This window comes from Callorhinus ursinus, unplaced genomic scaffold, assembly GCF_003265705.2.
Source record: "Callorhinus ursinus isolate GAN/ISIS: 27379988/994484 unplaced genomic scaffold, GSC_fseal_2.0 scaffold52, whole genome shotgun sequence".
Lineage (NCBI taxonomy): Eukaryota > Metazoa > Chordata > Mammalia > Carnivora > Otariidae > Callorhinus > Callorhinus ursinus.
In genome coordinates, this window is record NW_027397114.1 from 5662896 (window position 1) to 5678097 (window position 15202).

Sequence of the window (15202 nt, forward strand, 5' to 3'; positions counted from 1 at the left end):
ACATCAAATCTTTACGAAAAATAACTTTTTCAATATATTAGAGAAATGTTACTTTTTTTTTACACTTTTGCAAATCTTAAATATCTGGCTTAAGAGAAAATGGATTTTCTTATCTGCTTGTGGATTCAGTCTGATGTGATTGATAGTTTTGATTGAAGTATTTGAAGAAAATATAATCGCAAGGGATATGTAGTTGGAAAAGGGAGAAGTATTTTCAGACAGTTGTGCATATTCTTCTACACAAAACTTGACAATTGGTAGTTTCTTTTTAATTTTTTTTTATTTTTTAAAGATTTGATTTATTTGACAGAGAGAGAGAGATAGTGAGAGCAGGAACACAAGCAGGGGGAGTGGGAGAGGGAGAAGCAGGCTCTCCACGGAGCAAGGAGCCCTGTGCGGGGCTCGATCCCAGGACCCTGGGTTAATGACCTGAGCCAAAGGCAGATGCTTAACGACTGAGCCACCCAGGAGCCCAAACAATTGGTAGTTTCTTAAAAGTTAAGTTGCAGTGTGGAAACTGAAATCATTGATGTTACTGTTACATTAAAATCCATTGGTCTGGGGGTACTTGGGTGTCTCAGTCGTTAAGCGTCTGCCTTCAGCTCAGGTCATGATCCCAGAGTCCTGGGATGGAGCCCCACATTGGGCTCCCTGCTTCGTGGGAAGCCTGCTTCTCCCTCTACCCCTCTCCTGCTCTTGCTCTCTCTCTGTCAAATAAATAAATAAAATCTTAAAAAAAGAAAAGATCCCTTGGCCTGTCTTACACTTTGAATGGGTTTTTCACCCATTCATGATTTGATAACATGCATTGGTTGTTTGGGAAATATTGGTTCATTGAGTTAAGCAAATTTTCCAAATGACACATTTCATAATGCAATAAAAAAAACACAGTAGGGGCTCCTGGGTAGCTCAGTCGGTTTAGAGACTGACTCTTGATCTCAGCTCAAGTCTTGATCTCGGGGTCATGAGTTAAAGCCCTTTGTTGGGCTCTGTGCTGGGAGCTTTAAAAAAAAAAAAACACCACATTAGTTAATATCATCACCCATCTCATCAGAAAAGTCAGTAAGTATTAGGAATCTGTCAGGCAGCTACAAGATTTACAGAATTCTAATTTTTTATTAAAAGCTCAAATTTTACTAAGAAAATTTATTCCTTCATCAAAAACATTCTTAGGTGAAATTGACTTAAAAAAAATCACCAGTATATGATGGTGAAAGACACCAGACTCTAGTACAGTTTGATGCCATTACCTTAATTTATGATGAAGCACCAGTAGTTTTACCCATGGTGGATTTTGTATCACTAGTGCAAATGACAATGCAGTGAAAAAGGCAAATGATTTCTTAGTATTATGAAAATAGTTTCAACTTTATGGACTCCTTGAAAAGGACCTCCAGGGATCCGTGGACTACATTTTGGGAACCACAGCCTTATGAGAGGGTGTGGGTAGGGAAACAAAGGTCTATTACTTGAGGTACAACAAATGTTTCGTGGTAGGATTTTACTGCATTGCTACTGCTGTATTTGGCCATCATTTAACATGATGTAGAAATGAATGGAATACATTATACATTTCTTGTTGAATAGAAGTGTTTTCCTAGTCATGATCATTTTCAAACAGCAGAGCTTACGGTATCCAGATCTTTCAGCCAGAATTCTTTCATGCATGTGATAATCTTAAGGTAACCCATTTTTTTTATTTTTCTCTTTTTTTTAATTTTATGTTAATCACCATACATTACATCATTAGTTTTTGTTGTAGTGTTCCATGATTCTTTGTTTGCGGATAACATTCAGTGCTCCATTCAATATGTGCCCTCTTTAATACCCATCACCAGGCTAACCCATACCCCCACCCCTTCCCTTCTAGAACCCTCAGTTTGTTTCTCAGAGTCCATAGTCTCTCATGGTTCGTCTCCCCCTCTGATTTCCCCAGGTAACCCATTCTAATATAGCCCATAGGATTTCTGTCCTGGTAGTAGCACATGCAAGTTAATATTTTTTTCAAGCAGTTGAATACGTTAAAAAACTTGAGATCCAAAAATTTGGGAAGATCTTGCCTTTGCAGAAAAGCCATAGAAGGGGAGGTTAAGGCTGGGAATCTGCCGTTCCAGCCTTGTATCTCTTGATTATTAAAGGTCTTGCTAAAGAGAACCTCCATTCCCCCCCACCCCCATTTAAATATGCTTTATGACAGAGACAGGAGTAGTGGTGTTAACTGACTTCATTTCAATAAATATCTATTGACTGTAAATGAAAGGTTTTATAAAAGGTGGAGAAGGGGTATGTTGTGAAATGATTGGGGAATTAAACCAGTATTACATATTTTGGTGTTTAGAATTGGAAGGGATCATTTAGTTGGGGAAGTTGGGGTGGGAGTCAGGACTGTCTTTGTGAAGGTTACCTTTGAGCTGGATTTGAAGGGTAGGTATTTTGAAGGCTGGAATTTTGATTGGCAGAGATGGAAAGGGAATTCAGGCAGAAGGAATGTCATAAGCAAAAATGTGGAGGTAGGGAAATGCAGTGTTTGTTAGTATAGGGTGTGTACTGGGAATATGAATAGTGCAATATAGCTGAAGCAACAGACGCCTGAGATAATAGGAGCTAAGATAGGAGAGAAATTGGCCCTGAACATGAAAGGTCTTCTACAAAGGCCAGATAGTTAGGCTTTAATGTGGTAAATGATGGAGAGACTTTGAAAGATTTTGATTGAAAAATAACACGATCAGAGTGTGCTTTCAGAAAATGTATTCAGCCCCATTCATTAATTCATTCATTGGCTATTTTTTAAAATAGTTACTTGGTGCCACTTCAGCATGAAAAACAGTGTATATAATGGTGAACCAAATAGAAAATCCCTATTCTTTTGGAATTTCCAGTCTAGGAAGGGAGCTTTAACAAATAAACACAAATGTAATTACAAATTGTTAATGAAGGAAAGGAATAAATTACTATTGGGGAATAATGGGGTACTTCACTTTAGTTGGGGGAATCTGGAAAGGCCTTGCTGGGGAAGTTAAATATTAGCTGAGTACCTCCCTTGTGCCAGATGCTGTTTTAGGTACTGGGGATATATAAGGAACAAAAGAGTCAAAAATCCCAGCTCTCATGAAATGCATATTCAGGCAGTAAATAAGATAAATAAATTATATGGTATTTTAGAAGGCAGTATGTCCCAAGGAGGAAAATAAAGCTGAAGAAAGAGATAGGGTATGTTGGGGTGGATGTGGAGGTTACAATTTTCAGTGGAAGGGCCATGGAATGTCTCACTAAAGCACTACAAAGGTAATATTTGAGTAAATCTCTGTAGAAGCTGAAGGAGTGAACCAGAGCAAAGGCAAACGCCATGAGGAATGATGTGGCTGGCACGGTCAAGGAACAAGCAGGGAGGCCAGCTGTGGCTGGAGTTAAGTGAGCAAGAGAGAAAGTAACTGAAGTGAGATCAGAGAGGCTAGTGGGGGTCCAGAACCTGCAGAGCAGTCGTTCTCCCCCGGAGCTGCATGTTGGTTACCCGAGGAGCTTTTACAAATCCCGGTGCCCGGGCTGCACCTCATACTGCTGAAATAAGAATCTTGCAGGTGGGACTCAGTGGCAATGGAGAAAAGTAGATGGATTTGAGAAGTATGTTAAAGAAAGAATCCATTTAATTATAGATTGGATGTGGGGGTTGAGGAAGAAGAGTGTCAAGACTGACTCCCAGTTTTCTGGCTTAAGCAGTTGGATGTGTAGAGGTGCCGCTTACTGAGATGGGAGTGGGAGATAAGAATGGGGGGGGTAGGTGTGGGATTTGGAGGGAAGATCAGAAATCAGGAGTTCAATTTTAGACATGTTAAATTTGAGATGCGAACGTGGCTAAGTATAAACATGTTAAGTAGGCAGATATATGAGTGGGGCTTGAAGTAAGAACTTGAGGTAATAAATTTGTATATCATGTGCTTATGATGGTCTTAAAAGTATCTAAATGACATCACATAGGATAGATTTGATGGAATGAACTGGAGGTGTGGAAACTGGTTAGCCTGTTCCAGCAAACTGCACAGGGATTGGTGCTAGTGTGAACTGGAATTGTGGCGGTGGGACTAGAGAAGAGAAAAGAGAGTAAGTTGGAGGTTTGAGGCCCCAGAGAGCTTGTAAGGAGTGGGGGCGGACAGTAGGCCAGGAATGCAAGACAGCTTTGAGATACCAAGCCTGGGTGAATGATCGGTCTGTTAGCAGATATAAAATAGTCAGGAGGAGCTGCTTTGGAAAAAAAGATAGTGTTTGGCTTTGCATGTATTGACATTTAGGAGAGGCTGCCTAGCAGGCAGGCAGTTGAATCTGTTGCACTGGGTTTTCGCAAAGCAGATGAGGTTTGAAAGATAGATCTAGGTCTCATTTATATAAAATTGATTCACCATAGGAGCGGCAAACTCTATGAAAATAAACATCCAAAGTCTCTATCATAACCTGTTAGGTCCTCTGTGATGTGGTTCCTGCCTGTTTCGTGTACAGTGTTTTCCTTTGTTTACCATGATCAAGCTGCACTGGCTTTCTTTTTATTTTTCCAATATATCCAGCTAAGTCCTCCTTCAGGGCTTTTGCACTTTTTCATCTTGACTCTTCTTTTCCACTTGGTAGCGGGAATAGGAGTTCAGAGAAAAAACTTCAGAAGTTGGTATTTAGGGAGTAGAGAATATTCCAAGAGATCCTTGGTTAGGTAGAGAGTGTTGGATGAGCATCTGAAATAGAATGGCGATAGGAGCCCCAGACCTTGCAGTTCTGTCAACACAAAGGCACCAAGTGCCATGTTGGTCTTAGTGTCCCCCGGACTTGAATCTGTTCACCAGAAAGGCTCAGTCAGTGGTAGTTCCCCTCCACGTTGGCTGTCTGACGATGGAGTGGAGGTGACGGTCGACCTTTGGAATATAACTCGACTTGATGATAACCTGACTCATTGCGCTCCTGTCACCACTTATGGAAATGTCCTCTACGTAGGTGAGAAACTTCCGTTTTGAAAGCTGCTGGTAAATTACTTCAGAAACTTTTGGCTTGAAGAAACAACATGAAAACAGCAGGGAAATGAACTGCACGTTGACCTTGGTGCATTGTTAGGGACTACTTCTCTTCATGGGCTGGTGCATCACCCCTTAAGTGGTGGTGATAGCAGTAAATGTGAGTAATGCACTATACACATGAGTTCTTAAAATGAGATGTACGTAATTGCAAAATTTATACTGTATTTTTTTATTCAGAATGAAAAGATTTCCTTTTTCTGATTTTAAAATAATAGAAAAATAGTAAAAAAGAAAAAAGAAAAACTTAAAACATTACATGTCCCTAAAAATGGTCTTTTATTTTATTTTTTTTTAAGATTTTATTTATTCATTTGACAGAGACACAGCGAGAGAGGGAACACAAGCAGGGGGAGTGGGAGAGGGAGAAGCAGGCCTCCTGCAGAGCAGGGAGCCCTATGTGCAGCTCAGTCCCAGGACCCCGGGATCACGACCCGAGCTGAAAGCAGACGCCTAACGACTGAGCCACCCGGGTGCCCCTAAAAATAATCTTTTAAAATAACTACGTAGAATTCCTCTACAGAGTTTTGTTGTATGAATGCATCATATTTGGTCAGTTCCATACAAATGAACTTCCTTTTTCTCCAGTTTTTGCTTGTAAATTATGCTCTGATGAGCATCCTAATACATAAATATTTGTATATACTGATCAGATTGATTCATTAGGTTGGATTCTGGAAGTGGAAGTGGGATTTCTGTGTTAAAGGGTCTGCAGTGTTCCATTTTTTCATAATTATTCTTCAGATATTTTTATAGTTGGAAAGATATTTAAACAGCATTAAAGAACATTTTAATAAAGGAAAGAATCTATTATTCTGTCAGCCATTTTCCCCTTTCCATCTGATAACTTGTTTTGTTTCTTAAGTACCTATTCTTAGGTCTCACTAGACCTACCTAAAGAGAATTTGGGGGTAGGGAAAGACATACACAGAAGAATTACAGTCCTCGGCATCCTACATTAATTGTCAAGTAAGGGATTCTAAGTAACCTTTGTTAACTGCCAAGAAAGTGGACAATAAGTATGATAGGAATTCAGAGGGAGCTGGGGTGATCAGGAGAGGCTTCAAGACAAGGTAGAACTTGACCTGGATCCAGAAGGGTAATATTCAAACAAGAGGTAGAATATTCCTGGCTTTCAGAATGGTATGACCAGATTTGAGGAAGGCACATGACTGTGTGTGTGAGCTGACACACAGGCTTAAACAGCCTAACCGGCAGACTAATTGGAGAGGAGGCTGTAGTGGAGAGGCTTGTATGGGAGTGAAGTTATATTCCAGAGGACTGATTTTATTCTTAGCACATCTGAAGTTGTTCAGTATAGAACTAGAAGATAGAGCAGATACATAGATGTGGCCCAATTTAAACTGAATGCATTAAAGTCTCTTTTTTTTTTTTACAAGAAGTGTAGGAGAAGGTTATTTATTTATGTAAATGTATTATTAAATGTGTTATTTAAATAATGAACTTTCTATAGATCTTAAAAGTTCTCATCCCAAGGAAAAAAATTTTTGTAACTGTGTATTGATGGACGTTAACTAACCTTATTGTGGTGATCGTTTTGTAGTGTTGTACATATATTACATCATTATGTTATACACCTAAAGCTAAAACAATGTTACATGTCAGTTATATCAGAAATAAATAAATAGGTGAACTTCCCAGTACTTAAATATTTAGTATGTAATTTCACAGATATGTTGCAACTTCTGTGGATCTTAGTTTCTTCTATAAAATCAAAGAGTTTAGACAAGGTGGTCGCTGAAGTACTTTCTGGTGCTGAGGTTGCTATGTAACCTTTCAAGAATACCTTGATTTTATGACATAAATTGGGCTGTAGCTAGGCTGATACCCACTTCTAGCTCCTTAGGCACACTAATGCACCCCCACATCTGTGAGAGCAAAAATCTTCAGTTGGTTGATTGTCTCCTAGCTCCCCAGGTCTAGAATGATTCACCTTTGGAAACTCAGTTGTTCTCATCTTTTATTTCTGAATGACATTTAGAGATTTTTGGTTGAAAGAATTTTATGGCTAAGATTGAGCCTCAAGAGGATGCTGTGAGGTTGAGAGGAATTATTATATAATAATAGTTTTAAATGATCTTCCTGTTATTCATAGGAATTTATTTCATGCTGGCCTCCTCCTTTTATTTTGAATTCACTCCCATGATGACTTTAATGTATGGCCATGCTATGTAAATACATTTTGTTATAAGTTTAGCCCAGATAAAATTTTGGATATGAATCTATAGGAAAAATTACAGAATACATTCCAAAGCAAAATGTTAAGGATTTCTTTTTTACTCTCTATTTTGAATTACACCACTTTTTACCTCCTTTTGAGAACTGACTAATACTTTTTTAAACTCAGAGACTCTATTTAAAAGTGCACAATCATCACAGGGTGTTGTATGGAAGTGTTGAATCACTATATTGTACACCTGAAACTAACATAACACTGTATGCTAACTAACTGGAATTAAAAGAAAAACTTAATATAAGTGCACAATCAGGTTCACAGCTCATTAGTGGCATACTTTAAGTGTCTCCCACCTAGCATCACATTATTTTCACTAAACTGTACTGCCTTTGACCAAAATGTTGTGTTTTAGAGAGAACCAAGGTAAGCTGTCATAAGGTGACCAACTAGCTCTTCTGATAAGCCCTCTCAGGATGGTTTCAGTGTGATGGGGTCTTCAGGATTCAGGATACTTTCTAAAGTTTTGCAAGTGAACCGTCTCTTCAGTGTCACCAGAGTTGATTGGTCTCAGGGAAAAGTGGCTAAACAAACTCATAAGGGGCTGACAGATAAACCAGCATGCCATTTTATTTATTTGTTTGTTTATTTATTTATTTATTTATTTATGGGGGGGTGGCACACAGTGGGAGAAAGAGACATCTTAAGCAGGCTCCATTCCCAGCGCAGAGCCCAACATGGGGCTTGATCTCAGGACCCTGAGATCATGACCTGAGCCAAAATCAAGAGTCCGACGCGTAACTGACTGATCCCACCCAGGTGCCCCAAGAATGCCATTTTATTAATTTTCATTGAGGGGTGGTCTTTTCCATGACCTAGAAAACGTATGTCTGCTCAGTCCATTCCCCTTCTAGTGTCAGGGTATTATTAGCAAAAACTAATAATAGCTAATGTTTACTGAGGACTTACTGTGTCCCAGGCACTGCTCTAAGCATTTTACATGTATATAAGTCATTTGATCTTCATAATAACCTTATGAAGGAAGTATTCTTACCTGTATTTTATAGGTGAGGAGTCTGAGGCACAGAGGTTTCTTTTAATAACTTGCCTGAGATCATGCAGCTAGTAACTACTGTGTTGTATTAAGCAAAAGGTCACTTGGTAAGCATAGAATCTTAGCAAAGGGAAGTAAAAATCCTTGAGGCCATTTTATCTGGATCATGATAGAGTCATTCCTTTTTCAAACATTTATTAAGCACCTACTATTTGCTGGGCACTGCCTAGACACCAGACTTGCCAAGGTAAATATCATAGTTGAGTGCCCTTCTGGGACTCAGAGTCTAGTGAGAAAGGCAGGTAATTACAGCAGCAAGAGATTTTACACATTGGAAGTGGGGAGGAGGAAGCATTTAAATTCTACTTGGAGAGATTAGAGTAGTTGTTTACAAAGGTGAAGAAAAGGCATTCTGGATAGAGAAAACATTTTGTGCAAAGATGTTGTGCCAAGCACTAGCTTACTCTGCAGGAATGAAACAAAGTGTTGCACTAATTAAGGTAATAGTGCAGTATAATAATGTTCTGAACTAATTAAGCTGTTTGTTGTGGGGATCAAGAGAAACAAATGGGCTTGAAATATATTTCTGAGGTAAAATTGACAAGACGTGGTGAATGACTAAATTGGGGGATGGGAAGTGGAGGTGTGGGTAGTGAGAGCGAGTGGGGAGTTAAAGCTAACTCCAGGATATCTGGTTTGAGCCCTTGGGTGAATGGTAGGATCGCTCAAAGCAATCAGGTTTTGGGGGGAGGATGGGCTTCCATTTTGGACCTGCTGAGTTTAAGATGCCTATGAGATAGTCACGTGATGTCTAGTAGCAGGAAGCTGGTTTGCAGCAGAGAAGAGAGAGGCATGTACATGGTGACTGAAGCCATGGGAATTAATGAAATGGGGGCAATTGTAGTGATTTGGATTGGCTAGAAGGCAGGAGCAAAAGTGGAGAGGGGCCGGTATTCCTCCATTTTTAGTAAATCCTTGTTTAAATTTTTAGGTCCTGTTTTGTCTGCTTTTGACTTGGTAGAAATTTTGTCTTTTGAAGTAAGTGCTTTAAATAATTCTTTTACTTATGGTTGTTGTCTTAAAATTTACATAAAAACTTTTTTTTAATTGCAGTGGTTTTACACGTGAATTTTGTTGAAATTCACAGAGTGTAGACAAAAAGGTTAATTTTACTGTATATAAAAACTGTAAAAAAAAAAAAAAAGTACGTCCAGAGTTTGGATCCTTTTAAAAGGATCTGGTTAGAGCTTTATATAATGCCAAAACCTCATTTTAACAATTTTTTCTAAACTTAGTCTCCAGTTCCTTAACCAAGCTCACAAATACTAAAATGGGTGGATTTAAATTTATCCATTCTTCTCCTAACTTGATTATCACTACTTGAAGGCAGAGAGGCAAGAAAAGATCTGAAGAGTCTACAAACTGGATAGTGAGCACTGTACTGACTCCAGTCTCCCCCCCCCATAAATTGTGAGTGATTTCACTGTAAATGTGTATAGTACTTTTTTATAGTACTTTTTAAAATAATTATTTTTTTCTTTTTGAATAATTTTTCATCTCCTTCAAGTACTGTAGGGATTGAAGTGGAGGTCATAATTTCATTCTAGAATAAAGAATTAGGAGAACAGTATCATCTTTATTGCCAACTATAAAGATATTTTGAATTAGCTAAATTAATGTCAGTTGTGAAAAGTCAGAGTTTAAATTTTTTTTTTTTAAAGATTTTATTTTATTTGTTTGAGAGAGAGAATGAGCATGAGAGGGGGGAGGGTCAGAGGGAGAAGCAGACTCCCTGCTGAGCAGGGAGCCCGATGCGGGACTCGATCCTGGGACTCCAGGATCATGACCTGAGCCGAAGGCAGTTGCTTAACCAACTGAGCCACCCAGGCGCCCGAAAAGTCAAGAGTTTATAGACATGAGATACTTACAGAAGTGATAGAGGGCGCCTGGGTGGCGCATTCGTTAAACTTCTGCCTTTGTTCGGCTCTCCTGGGATCTAGCCCAACATCAGGCTCCTTGCTCAGCGGGAAGCCTGCTTCTCCCTCTCCCACTCCCCCTGCTTGTGTTCCCTCTCTGGCTGTCAAATAAAGAAATAAAATCTTTAAAAAAAAATAGAAGTGATTGAGTTAATTATAAAGTATGTGGAAGTCTCAAGGACATTGGACATCAGATTTTGGCAATTTATTATGCAACAGTAGAAAACTGAGACACCGCCCTTTCTCTGTTGGACTGTGCCTTGACTGCTGTGCCTTGTATAGAGTACATGTTAATTAAAAACTGATACAGTGGAAAAAAAACCCAGACTACTTACTTTTGGAAGTTATTTGTATTACGTGATCTGATTGGGTAAACTTTTGTGGCAGTAACCAATAAATATGCATTTGGGTTCCCAGACTGTCTGTAGCCAATCATAAGCCATTGCGTTCTCTTAGGTCATAGTGGTCTGCTATTCAACATAGCAGCTCAACCCAAATGCTGCTTTAGTTTGTTCTTGACAGTATGTGCAAGCTCAGTATTAAACTGAATGTCTTTGATTTTTGGATTAGTTTTAAGTAGTCATTTGTTTTTCTGTCCTTGATTCATTGCCACTTAATACCAATCTCAAATCCAAGAAACAGATTCTTAACTGTCTTGGAAACAGTAGATTGCAGTGAAGGACGTAATTATTTTATCTCAGTCTGAGGTCTGCCTCTTCAATTATGTGATTAGAATATTTGTTTTTGTTTGGTTTATAACTGTTATTTGAAAACTCTTAACCTAAAATTTTTATCTACTAAGCTATGGACTTCAGTCTGGTAGATGGGACGTTAAACTCCACTAGGTAGAATTTGCCAATTCCTAGAAGACTTTAATTTTTCTACAGCTGCAATCTTAAAGGACCTACCCAAATCATAAGCCTTACAGGTAAGGGCTTCTTAATTAGTGGCAAAATTTGTGGACCTCTCAAGTGATTTTTTGATAATATCATAAGACCCTTGCCAGGTAATCCTTGTGTTTGACATTGCATCCCATTTAGTTAACTCCCCCTTCCTTGCCCAGTTGATGCTCATTGGATACCTGGAACTATCTGCTTTGAGTCCAGTGTCTGGAGTTGGGACCCATTGATCATTTGTGGTATAGTCAGAGCAAGGGCTGAGAAAACCACTCTCTTTTATTTTCTTTTTCTTTCTTTTTTTCTTTTTAACTCTCATTTTGAAAGAGATGCTTCTGGCCCTCAGTGTAGGATGTGCTGTGCTTGGTTAGTTTGGTATGTAGGTGTGTGTAAGGTTGGCCTTGATTCTGAGTGCTTGGATTGATGCTTAAGATTATGAGGCTTTTTGTGTGTCTTTTTTAGTGATCCCCTGATAATATAAGAAACTGGGGGCAATTTTCTTGAGAGATTTAGTGTTGGGTGTGGTTGTTTTCCTTGAGTGAGGAGAGGAAAGAATGTATTGGGAATAATCTCATAGTAGGTGTTCCTAAATTATATTTTCCCAGTGTTCTTATAAAATTAGAGGGAGCTCCTGCCGAAAACAGAACATACTGCATTAGATATACTGCATTTCCCTGATCCTAAAATAAAAAAAAGTTGTTGTTTTTTTTTTTTACATTTCAGTGTAACACTAACATATTTTTTGTTTTTCCCCCAAAATGTGATAGCATACTGCAATTGAAGCTGTAATACTACACTTGATCTTAGCCAAAAGGCCAAGAAGCGATAAAGACGTAATACTGATAATAAATTATAGGAAAGTAAAATGAGAACTTTTGTATATATTTTGTGTTTAGAAACTCATGTGCTCCCCCCCATACACACACATATACACACACACACACTTTGAGAGTCACCTGATGTTTACATGGTCTTTTGTAAATACCTCCTATTAAATTAAGGTAATTTTCAAAGTGGATGAACACTTTAAGAATACGTCAAGAGTTGCTTCCTACATGGTTTATTAGCAGTTTTATCACCTTTGGAATCATACACTATCCCATTTAATTTGGGGATAAATTGCCGAATTCGTAGGGATCCTTTGCCAATGACAGAGATAAGGAACTAAATTGACTTCTGTGTTGATAAACCTCTCTGGGTGAAAACAGCCAGTTTATATATGAAGGAATTTAGCTGTACATGTTATTAAATCCACATCCTAATCTAAAAACTGTGTTCTTGGGATTCACATAGACGCTGCAATACAAGTTGCTCACTACTCTCCTTTTGCTTCCCACCTGAAATTTATTTTCTATCAATATCTTCTTAAACATCTCAAGGAAACAGCAGCACTTAAATCTTAGAAACAAACAAGTATCACATACCATGTTTGCTGTATTTTTGGATGAAGTTTGTCCACTTAATAAGAGATATTTCTGAGCTTTTTTTTTGGTCTAAGTCTCACTGGTTCTGTTTCTGTTTTTTTGTCTCTGGCCATCCTGGATGAATATCTGTCAAGTGGGTAGATGCTCAAAGGTGCAATGAATCTGGCAGTCATCTGGGGAGTATATACATATATATATAAAACATTTACAGGGCAATTTGGCATTATCTATCAAAATAAACAATGTACAGGCTCTTGGGCTTGCTTGCATGTATGTTCAGATACACCAGTTTGCTGGGTTGTTTGCTGTAGCAGACCCCTGGAAACCACACGTCACGGTACACTGGAGTTCTTTACAACCTTCAGAAAGGATAGGTCTATGTGTGCCTCCAGGGAGTGAGTGTGTGTGTGTGTGTGTGTGTGTGTGTGTGTGTGTGTGTGTGTTTGCTTGCTGGTACATGGCCTTTTTTTGGTTTTGTGCATTTTGGGGGATTGTTTCTGAAGCTACAAATAGTAGTTGTCTTTAGGCTTTAGAAGAGGGATTTGGGGGTCTGGAAGGAAGCTTTTACTTTTCATTTATAGCTTCCTATCACTTTTGAATTATTTGTACTCTGTATGTATTGCTTTTAGTTTTCAGAAAGCACATATGAAGAGAGGCAGATATAATTTCTTTTAAGGATTTATTTGAAAAAAAGATTTATTTGAGAGAGAGTGTGTGTCTGCGCACGAGTGGAGGGGCAGAGGGAGAGAATCCTTAAACAGACACACCACTGAGGGCAGAGCCTGATGCAGGGTTTGATCCCTTGACCCATGAGATCACAACCTAAACCGAAACCAAGGGTCCAAGAGTCGGACGCTCAACCGACTGAACCACCCAGGCGCCCCAAGGCAGATGTAATTTTAACATTATTTCTAGAGGGGCATAGACTTGTGCTCTGAAAGAGACCTTGGACAGTCATCCTCAATTTAAGGCTGAGAAAAGTCAGATTTAGGAAAGCATCTGCAAAACCTGCACTAGAATTCAGGTCCCAAGGACCGCAGAAGCTTATGAATATATTGACTTGTTCTATTGTTACTCTATTTATCTAACTGATGTCCATTTCTCATTATGAAGAATTGATTTTGAAAGACCCAATAAAATGTTGACCTTTGTAAGATAGTTCTTAAAGTAACTACCTCTGGCAGTAAAAATAAAGTGATAGTGGTAACTTTTGGCCACATTTTGTAACTTTGGAGGCCCAATCCCTTAAAAGTGAATTCATTTGTGAGTTCTGTAAGTTTTAATATTTGAATGAATTTGTGTTTAGAGTCCAAAGCTTCCCTGTTTGATTTGAATACCTTGCTGACTCTTCTAGATTTTTTAAATTGATTTTACTGAGTTTTCATTCCATCTGGTATCCAGGGGTTGAATAGATGGAGAAATAATTTTTGTGACTTCAAAAGGGCTTGCTATTTAAAGTTGAAGTGTACTGTGAAAGATGGTAGGGAAATTGTTTAAAGGAAGAAAACATATATTGAGGAGAAGCTCTCAGTTCCTGAAAATATGAGCAGTTCTTCTTTTAACCATGAGTTGAGTCTTTTCCTGGCTCTTCAAGGTCAGAAACAATTTTCTCTTTATTCAGACCAAGTACAGGCGCCTGGGTGGCTCAGTCAGTTAAATGTCCGACTCTTGATTTCAGCTTTCAGCTCTGGTCATGATCTCAGGGTCATGAGATCGAGCCCTGTGTAGGGCTCTGTGCTCAGTGGGGAGTCTCTTGGAGATTCTCTCTTTCCCTCTCCCTCTCCTTCTGCTCCCCCTACCTCTCCCCCACCATGCCCCGCCTTGCACTTGCACTGTCTCTCTCTCTCAAATAAATAAATCTTAAAAAAAAAAAAAACAACAGGCAAAGAAATTGGTAGTGTTAAAGCTGGTAGTTCAGCATGGGACTGGAGATACTCAATGAATATTCTTTATGGTTGATTGACTCTAGGACTCCAGCAATAGAAACATATTTAGTAATGATATGATTAGTTGCTGGTGGGGGGTGCCTAGGTGGCTCAGTCAGTTAAGTGTCTGCCTTCCACTCAGGTCATGATCTCACGGTCCTGGGATTGAGCCCCACGTCAGGCTCAAGTCTGCTTCTCCCTCTCCCTCTGCTCGTCTGCCCTGCTTGTGCGCTCACACGCACTCTCTCTCTCAAATAAATAAAATCTTAAAAAAAAAAATTAGTTGTTGGATTTAGGATAAATACCTGTCTTTGCTTGTATAGGTGGGGAAAAGTTACTCTTCCAAAATTTAAATAATCAATAGGCCTCTCAAGATGGTCACTTTATTTGAAAGTAATTTGATTCGGCTGATAAGGTGAATCTTTGCTTCAAAGGAGAGGGTTTTCAGGAAATAAAGGAGCCTTTTAAAAACATCTTGAGGGGGCGCCTGGGTGGCTCAGTCAGTTAAGGGTCTGCCATCGGCTCAGGTCCTAGTCCTGGGTCCTGGGATCAAGCCCTGCGTCAGGCCCCCTGCTCAGCGGGAAGTCTGCTTCTCTCTCTCCCGCTCCCCCACTCGTGCCTGTGCATGTGCGCACTCTCCCTCTCTCTCCCTCTCCCTCCCTCTCCCTCCCTCTCCCTCCCT

At 39.2% G+C, this 15202-nt stretch overlaps 1 protein-coding gene and 1 pseudogene across 5 annotated transcripts in view; one reads left to right on the forward strand and one right to left on the reverse strand.

Annotated features, from left to right (window-relative positions):
* Positions 1-15202, forward strand: part of SPOP (speckle type BTB/POZ protein) — a 66956-nt gene that overhangs the window by 9496 nt on the left and 42258 nt on the right. For 2 of the 5 annotated variants that reach the window (XM_025859227.2, XM_025859224.2), the window contains exon 2: positions 4975-5151. The exons of the other annotated variants lie outside the window; for them this stretch is intronic. The gene's annotated coding sequence lies outside the window, so the exon portion shown is untranslated. The remainder of the gene's footprint in view (positions 1-4974; positions 5152-15202) is intronic. 5 annotated transcript variants of the gene reach the window in all.
* On the reverse strand, positions 11847-11998 carry LOC112814156 (U2 spliceosomal RNA; annotated as a pseudogene).